Source organism: Vombatus ursinus, unplaced genomic scaffold (genome assembly GCF_900497805.2).
Source record: "Vombatus ursinus unplaced genomic scaffold, bare-nosed wombat genome assembly UNPS02014794.1, whole genome shotgun sequence".
Lineage (NCBI taxonomy): Eukaryota > Metazoa > Chordata > Mammalia > Diprotodontia > Vombatidae > Vombatus > Vombatus ursinus.
The window spans coordinates 2,108,013-2,119,039 of record NW_020954572.1 but is presented as its reverse complement, the minus strand read 5'-3'; the positions used below and the strand labels follow the sequence as shown (position 1 = coordinate 2,119,039).

The following is an 11,027-nucleotide window of genomic DNA, read 5'->3' as shown; positions in this document are numbered from 1 at the left end:
TACACATTTTATAGAATTAATAGCAACATTGTAAAGACAAACAATTCTGAAAGACTTAGTATCTTTGATTAACACAATGAACAATCACGATTCCAAAGGATTCATGATAAAACATGCTATCCAACTCAGAAGATAGGCTCCCAAAGTGGGTGATATTGCTGTGGGGGCCATTGGAACAATCCAGGTAGGCAGTAGTAGCCTCGGATACAATTGAGGGTGTTAAATAAAAATAGGAGGAAGCATAAGGAAAGAAGAAAAGAAAAGAAAGTTTTGAAAAACCATTTGTATATGTTTCATCTGTTGTGTAACAGTTAAGGTTGTAGTGATTACTTTATTTTCCAAATAACACAAAATGCAAGTTAAACCAATCAGTGGTCAAGTCTGCCAACAGGTCTTAACAAGAACATGTCACCCATTGTCAGGAAGTCCAGTATGCATCAGAAGGAATATGTGCAAGTAATGACTTGTTTATAATATGATACTGTACGGTTACATGACACAGTATTGCATCATCAAAATTTAAATTCAGGAAAAAAACCCCACAAATATACAATAAATTATTAAATTTAAGATGTCATTTAAAAAAAATAATATTTTATATATTTTTTGAAATGAAGCAAATTTTTTTTTAAAAAGCTAAAGGGCTAAAGAAAGTGGATTTCCAAGGGGTCACTGAGTAATTTTTGGGGGGGAGTTTCCAATTGAGAAATTTATTTAAACAGATCAAATAAAATATGTACCGCCTTGTCTCTGCACTTAGAAGAACGTGTTGGGCCTCTTGGAAGTAAAGTGTGGTTTGTGCTGGCGACGCAGAACTCTGTGGAGCAGAGAGAACTTGATTTTAGAGTCATGAAACTGCTTGACTGGAGGCCGGCGGCACTTGCTGGCCGGAATTTCTTCCACTTTCATAATCTGGATGGAGTGGGCCTGGGCACGGTAACGGGCTCTCATATCTCGGTAGCACTGAGTGACGGCACCAGCAGGGGTCAGATCCCTGTACTCCCTGTACACGTTGTGGGTTCCACTCCAGGAATCATAGCGCAGTCAGATGCCAAAGTTTTTCACCCTAAGAGGGGACTTTTCAAAAACCTGTCCACAGTATACAGTTTCTCCAGAAGACTTCATCTTTTTTAGCTGGAAAACGAAGTACCAGAATCGGGACTTTGATACAACATGATTGGGGAGCAAAGGCCCGCATCCAATAAAGAGGCGTCACTGGACTCTTGGAAGTAGGCAGGCAGCGTCCAGCTACCTTATATTCTCTCAGGGTGCCCGAGGTCTTCGTGGTGCTGCCGTCTCACTCCCGCCAACTCGCAAAAGGAAGAGCAATTTTTTTTTTTTAAAACGGGGCAGTAGGCCAGATAAGTTTGGGAACCTTTAAAGATGGACTCAGAGAGCCTACTGAGACATACATTTTTAAAAAAAATTTTAAATAAGATTTCGAGAGTCAAATTTTTTCTTCTTCCCTCCCTCCCATCCCCCGTCCCATAAGACAGCAAGCAATCTGATCTAGGTTTACATGTGCAATCATGTAAACATATTTCCACATTAGTTGTGCTGTGAAAGAAGAAATAGAACAAAAGGAAAAAGCTACAAAAAAAGTGAAAATATTATACTTCAAACTGTATTCAGACTCCATGTTCCTTCTCTGGATATGGATAGCATTTTGCATCGTGAGTCTTTTGGAATTATCTTGGATCATTGCTTTGCTGAGAAGAGCTGAATCAATCACAGTTGATCATCACACAATGTTGCTATTACTGTGTACAATGTTCTCCTGGTTCTGCTCACTTCACTCAGCATCAGTTCATGTAAGACTTTTCACATTTTTCTGAAATCCACTCACTCATCATTTCTTATAGCACAATAGAATTCCATTACATTCATATACCACAACTTGTTCAGCCATTCCCTAACTGATGGGCATCCCCTCAATTTCCAATTCTTCGCCACCACAAAAAGAGCTGCTATAAATATTTTTGTACATGTGGGTCCTTTTCCATTTTTTAATGATCTCTTTGGGATACAGACCTAGAAGTGGTATTGCTGGATCAAAGGGTATGCACAGCTTGATTGCCCTTTGGGCATCGTACCAAATTGCTCTCCAGAACAGTTGGATCAGTTCACAACTCTACCAATAATACATTAGTGTCCCATTTTTCCTATATCTTCTCCAACATTTATCATTTTCCTTTTCTGTCATATTAGTCAATCTAATAGGTATGAGGTGATACCGCAGAGTTGTTTTAATTTGCATTTCTCTAATCAATAGTAATTTAGAGCATTTTTTCCATATGAATATAGGTAGCTTTAATGTCTTCATCTGAAAACTGCCTGTTCATATCCTTTGACTAACCATCAATTGGAAAATGACTTGCAGTTTTATAAATTTGGTCAGTTCTCTATATATTTGAGAAATAAGGCCTTTATCAGAAACACTTGCTGTAAAAATTGTTTCCCAGCTTGCGTTTTCCTTCTGATCTTGGTTGCATTGGTTTTGTTTGTGCAAAAAATTTTTAATTTACTGTAATCAAAATGATTATCCATTTTGCATTTCATAATTTTTTTTATCTCTTGTTTGGTCATAAATTCTTCCCTTCTCTATAGATCTGACAGCCAAACTATTCCTTGCTCTCCTAATTTGCTCATGGTCTAAATCTGCTTTATGTCTAAATCATGTACCCATTTTGACCTTATCTTGGTATACAATATGAAATGTTGGTCCATACTTCATTTCTGCCATGGTATTTTCCAGTTTTCGCAACAGTTTTTGTCACATAGTGAGTTTTTATTCCAGAAGCTGGAGTCTTTGTGTTTATCAAACAGTAGATTACTATAATCATTGACTACTATGTCTTGTATAATCTATTCCTTTGATCCACTACTCTATTTCTTAGCCAGTACCAAATAGTTTTGATGATCAATGCTTTATAATATAGTTTTATATCTGGTACAGCTAGGGCACCTTCCATTTCTTTTTTTTTTATTAATTCCCTTGATAGTCTTTTGTTCTTCCAGATAAATTTTGTTACTATTTTCCTAGCTCTATAAAATAATTTTTGGTAGTTTGATTGGTATGGCACTGAATAAGTAAATTAATTTAGGTAGAATTGTCATTTTTATTATATTAGCTCAGCATACCCATGAGCAATTGATATTTTTCCAATTGTTTAGATATGACTTTATTTGTGTGAAAAGTATTCTGTAAGGAAAATGATAAATGTTGAAGAAGACGTGGGAAAACTGGAACACTAATGCATTGTTGGTGGAGTTGTGAACTGATCCAACCATTCTGGAGAGCAATTTGGAACTATGCCCAAAGGGTTATAAAAATGTGTATACCCTTTCACCCAGCAATAGCACTTCTAGGGCTGTATCCCAAAGAGAGCATACAAATGGGAAAAGGACTCACATGTAGAAAAATATTTATAGCAGCTCTTTTTGTGGTGGCAAAGAATTGGAAATTGAAGGAACGCCTATCAATTGGGGAATAGTTGAACAAGTTTGGTATATGAATGTAATGGAATACTATTGTGCTATAAGAAATGAGGAGCATGCAGACTTCAGAAAAAACTGGAAAAACTTGTATGGACTTATGCTGAGTGGAGTTAGCAGAACCAGGAGAACATTGCACACAGTTACAGCCATGTTATTTGATGACTAATGTTGATAGACTTAGCCCTTCTCAAAAATGCAAAGATCTAAGACATCTCCAAAGGTCTCATGATGGAAAATGCTACCCACATCCAAAGAAAGAATTATGGAGTTTGAATGAAGATTGAAGCATACTATTTGCTATTTTTTTCTTGTTTTGTTTTGTTTTCTCTTTCTTGTGGTTCCTCCTATTGGTTCTAATTTTTCTTTACAACATGACTAATGTGAAAATATGTTTAATAGGATGTGTATATATAGCCTATATCAGATTGTATGCCATCTTGGGAAGGAAGGTGGGGAGGGAGGGGGAGAAAAATTTAAAACTCCAAAGCTTATGGAACTGATTGTTGATAAATTAAAATACATTAATTTAAAAAAAAAAGATAAGTGTTTTGTAATGGTGTTCATATAGTTCCCAAGTTTGTCTTGGCAAGTAGATTCCCAAATATTTTATATTGTCTACAGTTATTTTAAATACAATTTCTCTTTCTATCTCTTCTTGCTGAGCTTTGTTGATAATATATGGAAATGCTGATGATTTGTGTGGGTTTATTTTATATGCTGCAACTTTGCTACAGTTGTTAGTTATTTCAACTAGTTTTTTAGTTGATTCTCTAGGATTCTCTAAGTACACCATCATCATCTGTAAAGAATGTAGTTTTGTTTCCTTATTGCCTAGTCTAATTCCTTCAATTTCTTTTTCTTCTCTTATTGCTAAGGTTAACATTTCTAGTATAATACTGAGTAACAGTGGTGATAAGGCATCCTTGTTTCATCCCTGATATTACTGGGAATGCTTCTAGCTTATCCCCATTACAGATAATGCTTGCTGATAGTTTTAGGTTGATGCTACCTGTCATTTTCAGGAAAGCTCCATTTATTCCTATACTCTCTGTTTTTAATAGGAATGGGTGTTGTATTTTGTCAAAAGCTTTTCCTGAATCTATTGAGATCATCATATGAATTCTGTTGGTTTTGTTATTGATATGGTCAATTATGCTAATAGCTTTCCTAATATTGAACCAACCCTGCATTCCTGGTATTATCCTTGTAACAAATTGCTGTAATCTCTTTGCTAATATTTTATTTAAAATTTTTTGGGGCAGCTAGGTGGTGCAGTGGATAGAGCACTGGCCCTGAAGTCAGTAGGACCTGAGTTCAAATCCAGCCTCAGACCAAACACTTGACACATACTAGCTGTGTGACCTTGGGCAAGTCACTTAACCCCAATTGCCTCACTAAAAAAAAATAAAATAAAATTTTTTGCCTCAATATTCATTAGGGAAATTAGTCAATATTTTCTTTCTCTGTTTTCACCTTTCCTGGTTTAGGTATCAGCACCATATTTGTATCATAAAATAAATTTGGCAGAACTCTTTCTTCACCTATTTTTCCAAATGGTTTATATAATATTGGAATTAATTTTTCTTTAAATGTTTGGTAGAATTCACTTGTAAATGCTTCTGGCCCTGGAGATTTTTTTTCCTAGGGAGTTCATTGATTGCTTGTTCAATTTCTTTTTCTGAAATGTAGTTGTTCAAGTATTTTATTTCCTCTTCCATTAATCTGGGAATTTATATTTTTGTAAATATTCATCCATTTCACTTAGATCATAAGATTTATTGGCATACAGTTGGGCAAAATAGCTCCTAATTATTACTTTAATTTCCTCTTCATTGGTGTTGAATTCACTCTTTTCATTTTTGATGCTGATAATTTGGTTTTCTTTCTTTTTTTAATCAAATTAGCCAAAAGTTTATCTATTTTATTTTTTTTTCATAAAACCAGCTCTTAATTTTATTTATTAGTTCAATAATTATCTTACTTTCAATTTTATTACTCTCTCCTTTGATTTCAGAATTTCTAATTTGGTATTTAATTGGGGATTTTTAATGAGTTCTTTTTCTAATTTTTTTGATTGCATGCCCAATCCATTGATCTGCTCTTTCTCTATTTTATTCATGTAAGCATTTAGAGAGATAAAATTTCCTCTAAGTACTGCGTTGGCTGCATCCCATACATTTTGGTATGTTTTCTCAATATTATTGTTCCTTTTGACAAAATATGTTTCTGTGATTTGTTGTTTGACCCACTCATTCTTTTTTTTTTTTTTAAGACAATGAGGGTTAAGTGACTTGTGCAGGGTCAGTAAGTGTCAAGTATTTGGTCTGAGGCTGGATTTGAACTCAGGTCCTCCTGACTTCAGGGCAGGTGCTCTATCCACCGTGCCACCTAGCTGCCCCAACCCACTCATTTTTTTAGGATTAGATTATTTAGTTTCCAATTAATTTTTTTTTTAGCTTTTAAAGGTATTTATTGAGATATCATAGTAAGAAAAATAGCTACCAAACATTCCTCTCCTTCCCTCCCTCCAAAAGGGGTATACTCCCCCACCAAAATACAAAGCTTCTTTGTAGTGGGAAGTAAGAAGAAGAGTGGGAGTAAACTTATAGAACAATGGTAAAGAGGCAAGCTAGGTGACACAGTGGATACGGTGAAGTCAGAAAGACTCATCTTCCTGAGTTCAAATCTGACCTCAGACACTTACCAGTTATGTGACCTTGGGCAAGTCACTTAACTCCATTTGCCTCAGTTTCCTCATCTGTACAGTGAGCTGGAGAAGGAAATGACAAATCACTCCAGTATCTTTGCCAAGAAAACTCCAAATGGGGTCAAGAAGGTTGGACACAACTGAAATGACTGAACAGAATAGAGAGGTATACAGGGAATACATGGGCCAAGGCAACTTGTTACTCCAAAACTGCAATGCCTAGAAATCTTTTCTTGTTATAGTCTTCTATGTAGTCCAACTCTGATGCCAAGGCTGTTGCTCTCTTGAATCCATTATCAATTCTCCTCTGGGTCATGCTCCTTGAAGCTTCCTCACTCAATGATTATCTCTCTGTATCCATGCCTGTTTGGAGTATATGTGTCTGCTTCTTCAAGTGGTCCTCAAACTTTCTCAATCTGATTTTTCAATTGTTGGATAAATGTTCTCTTTCTTTTTATGCCTCTCTTGAGACTTGTATTTGAAGATCAGATTTTTCCATTGAGCTCTGGTCTTTTCATCAGGAAGGTCTGGAAGTCCCCTATTTCATTGAATGACCATCTCCTTGACTAAAAGATTATGCTCAATTTTGCTGGGTAGTTGATCCTTGGTTGTAATCCAAGCTCCTTTGCCTTATAGAATATCATATTCCATGCCTTTTGATCTTTTAATGTAGAAGCTGCAAGATCCTGTGTAATCCTGACTGTGGTTCCACGATATCTGAATTGTTTCTTTCTGGATGCTTGCAGTATTTTCTCCTTGACCTGATAGTTCTGGAATTTGGCTATAATATTCTTTGGCATTTTCAATTTGGGATCTCTTTCAGGAGGTGATTGGTGGATTCTTTCGATGACTATTTTACTTTCTGGTTCTAGGACCTCAGGGCAGTTTTCCTTGATGATTTCTTGGAAGATGTTGTCCAGGCTCTTTTTTTCATCATGGCTTTCAGTTATTCTTAAGTTATCTCTCCTGGATCTATTTTCCAGGTCAGTTGTTTTTCCAATGAGGCATTTTACATTTTCTTCAATTTTTTTCAATCTTTTGATTTTGTTTGACTGATTCTTGGTGTCTCATAGAATCATTTGCTTCTACTTGCCCAATTCTAATTTTTAACAAATTGTTTTCTTCATTTAGCTTTTGTACCTCCTTTTCCATTTGGCCAATTGTATTTTTTAAGGACTTGATCTCTACAGTCAATTTTTTTGGGGGGTGAAGCAATTGGGGTTTAGTGACTTGCTCAGAGTCACACAGCTAGTAAGTGTTATGTATCTGAGGCTGGATTTGAACTCAGGTCCTCCTGACTCTAGGGCTGGTGCTGTATCCACTGTGCCATCCAACTGCCCCTCTACAGTCAATTTTTGTCCTTCCTTTTCTAAGCTATTGACTCTCTCTTTCATACCTCTCATTTCCTTTCCCAATTTTTCTTCTACCTCTCTTATTTGACTTTTAAAATCTTTCTTGAGCTCTTTTTGGACTTGAGACCAGTCAATATCCCCCTTTGAGGTGTCAGATGTGGGTGTATTGACAATGCTATCGTCTTCTGAATTTGTGTTTTGATCTTCCCTGTTCCCATAGTAAGAATCTATGGTCTTTCTTTTTCTATGTTGCTTCTTATTCATGGTGTTTGCCTTTTTCCTGACTTTTAAAGTTGATCTGGATTTTAAAGTTCTAGGGCACAGAGGGCACTGTCCCACACTTCTTGTGCTGGGAGTTAGAGGCCTGGTTACTGGCTTTGTGTGCTGGGCCTCAGGTTCTGGCAGTTCGAGGCTGTAGAGGATGTAGCTTACCTGGTGCTGAACTGGAGTTGGTGGTGGTGGCTAGTGTGTGCCAAGGCCAGAGTGGGTTTTTCTGTGTTTCCATGGGAGTACACTGAAGCTCATGGGGTGGGGTATGGAGGTGGGGGTGGTTTGGCCACTGGAGATGGCCTCCTCACCCAGGGCTTCACTAGAGCACAGGTAGGCTCAAGTGCTTACGGACACCCCTTCGCTGTGGTTCTCTGCACTGGTGTCTGCTGGTTCCCCGGTTGTGCCAAGGCATGTAGTGGGTCATAGTGATGGCAGTTGTCCATTCCACCTCCCTGGGGCTCAGAATCGCCTGCTGGTTTGCTGAGGTGGGGCTTGCTGCTGGCCTACTAGGACACCTCCCATCTTGTATAGGTCTCCTTCAGCCACAGCAAGAGGGACCTTCCTGGTTACTTCCCCTAGCCTCATGAGCTAAAAAACTGCTACACCCCGTCTTTCTGCTGGCTCCACTGTTCCAGGATTTTTCCTGGGGTGGTATTTTCTGGGTCTTTCAAGGTTGATAAGGGACAGTGAGAGCTACTTACTGCTTAGCCACCATCTTGGCTCCTTCAATTAATTTTTAATCTATCTTTCCATGGTCCTTTATTACATATAATTTTTATTGCATCATGATCTGAAAAGGATGCATTTAGTGTTTCTGACTTTCTGCATTGGATTGTCAGATTTTTATGCCCTGACAATTTTTGTGTAGGTGTCATGTACCACTGAGAAAAAGGTATATTCCTTTCCATCCCCATTCAATTTTCTCACATCTAACTTTTCTAAAATTCTATTCATCTCTTTGACTTCTTTCTTGTTTATTTTGTGGTTAGATTTATTTAGTTCTGAGAGGGGAAGGTTGAAGTCGCCCACTAGTATAGTTTTGCTGTCTATTTCTTCTTATAAGTCACTTAACTTTAAGAATGTGGATGCTGTAACACTTGGTGCATATATGTTTAGTATTGATATTACTCCATTGTCTATGGTACCTTTTAGCAAGATGTAGTTTCCTTCCTTGCCTCTTTTAATTTGATCTATTTTTGCTTTTGCTTTGTCTGAGACCAGGATTACCACCCCTCCTTTTTTTTTTTTTAAACTTCAGCTGAAGCATAGTATATTCTGTTCCAGCCTTTTACCTTTACTCTATGTGTGTGTCTCTGCTTCAAATGTGTTTCTTGTAAACAACATATTGTAGGATTCTGGTTTTTAATCCACTCTGCTATTCACTTTTGTTTTATGGGATTATTCATCCCATTCACATTTTTTAGATCTGCTATGTCTAGGCCACTTTCTCTTGCATTTCTATTCCTTAATTCCTTTGATATTGTTGACCTTTTGTTTTTTCAGATGAATTTTTCTAGCTCTAAAAAATCTATCTCTAATTTCTAGCTCTATAAAATAATTTTTTGGTAGTTTAATTGGTATGGCACTGAATAAGCAAATTAATTTGGGCCAAATTGTCATTTTTATTATATTAGTTTGGCCTACCCATGAGCAACTAATATTTTCCCAGTTATTTAGATCTGACTTTATTTGTATATAATGCTTGGGGGGGGGGGGTTGGTTGTACTCCTGTTCCTGGTATATCTTCTGAGTAGATATTCCTTTATAAAAGCTGATTGGTATTAATTGGTTTATTGATATTAAGGAGAGATCAATTGGTTAAAATTATAGTGGGGCACTAATCACTGGTACTGAAGGTATTGAGGAGGTATTAACAGGCACTGGCAAATGAAATTGGGGAGAGCATACCAGAAAAGGGGCTATAGAATTTGCAAAGCCCTATTATCTCCTCAAGAATACCCCCAAGAACTGTGAGGGGAAGATGAATGAAGAAAATTATGAATGAAAATTATACATTAAGCTCTTATTATATATCAAGTATACACTAAGCACTGTGAATCCAAATAGAAAAGCAATTTTGTCTCTGTTCTTGAGAAGAGTGTGTGTATGTATGTGAATGAGAAGACTCAACCTTGTCTGTATAAATTAATCATTCTGAAATTTTAAAAAATCATTTTCTTCCCTTAGGATTTGCAGGAACATATCCATAAAACAAAATGAAATAAAAATAGACAAAGGAAGTCAAAATTGCAAGCTGTTGATAAGGTAGGTGATGATATTTTCCGTCAACCTTTATATAGGAAGATTTGGTTCTCCATTGAGCTTTTTTTTTCTTTTCACTTTTCTCAACTCAACTTTAAGTCCTTGAAAATAGCCAGGGGGCCCTTTTTTCTAATCTAGGCAAGATCAGAGGAATGGTGAGGTTTTTAAATGAATGATGAGGTGGATAGAGATTCAGAAGTTAGATAAATGTGAGGAGCTGAGTTATTTTGTTGTGTAACCTGTAGATATTTGGTGGAGTTAAAGAAGGAGAAGAAAACTCAGAAAAAGGCATCTCTGAAACTGCCCAGATATCATCTATGATTCTTTGTTGGTATGCTTTCCCTTGGAAATTACTGTTTTCTGCTTGTACCTACTGTCCTCAAAGCAGTTCGTCTGTCCTTAGCAAAGACAGAACCATGAATACTGCTGGGTCCTCGGCATCTCACAACTGAGTCACATAGTGAGGGTTTGAAGGTCAAGCTTGGTGGAAATCAAAGCCACTTCCATTCTTCTCAAGGTAAAGAAAGTAAAGTTATTGCTATCAAGACCACCACCACTTTCAGGGCTGGAGATCAACATTCAGAAATGTTGCTTGCTGAACTTGTTTTTGGAAGTGCATGGTGAGGTAATGAGGGGCCCTGTTCCTCTATCTGTATATCCTCATTATCTAGATATTCTCAAATCAACTCATTCCTTCCAAATGCACAAGTGAAGAAAGCAAGTGACATCCTCAACTCTGTTCCTTTGCTCCTCTGTGACTAACATGCCATTTCCTCTCCCATCTCCATCTATCTATCAAAGATATCTCTTACCATTTCAGCCCAATTCTAACAAAAGGCAGTATACACGTCACAATACATTGCTTTGTATATTTATCTAGTAACATATTCAATCCTACATCTACCTATCTATATCTACAGAATATATATACAAACACA

The 11,027-nt window shown here is 36.9% G+C and overlaps 1 pseudogene; it reads right to left on the bottom strand.

Moving 5' to 3' along the window:
- Nucleotides 1-756: 756 nt before the first annotated feature.
- LOC114048984 lies at nucleotides 757-8,251 on the bottom strand (annotated as a pseudogene).
- Nucleotides 8,252-11,027: the final 2,776 nt, after the last annotated feature.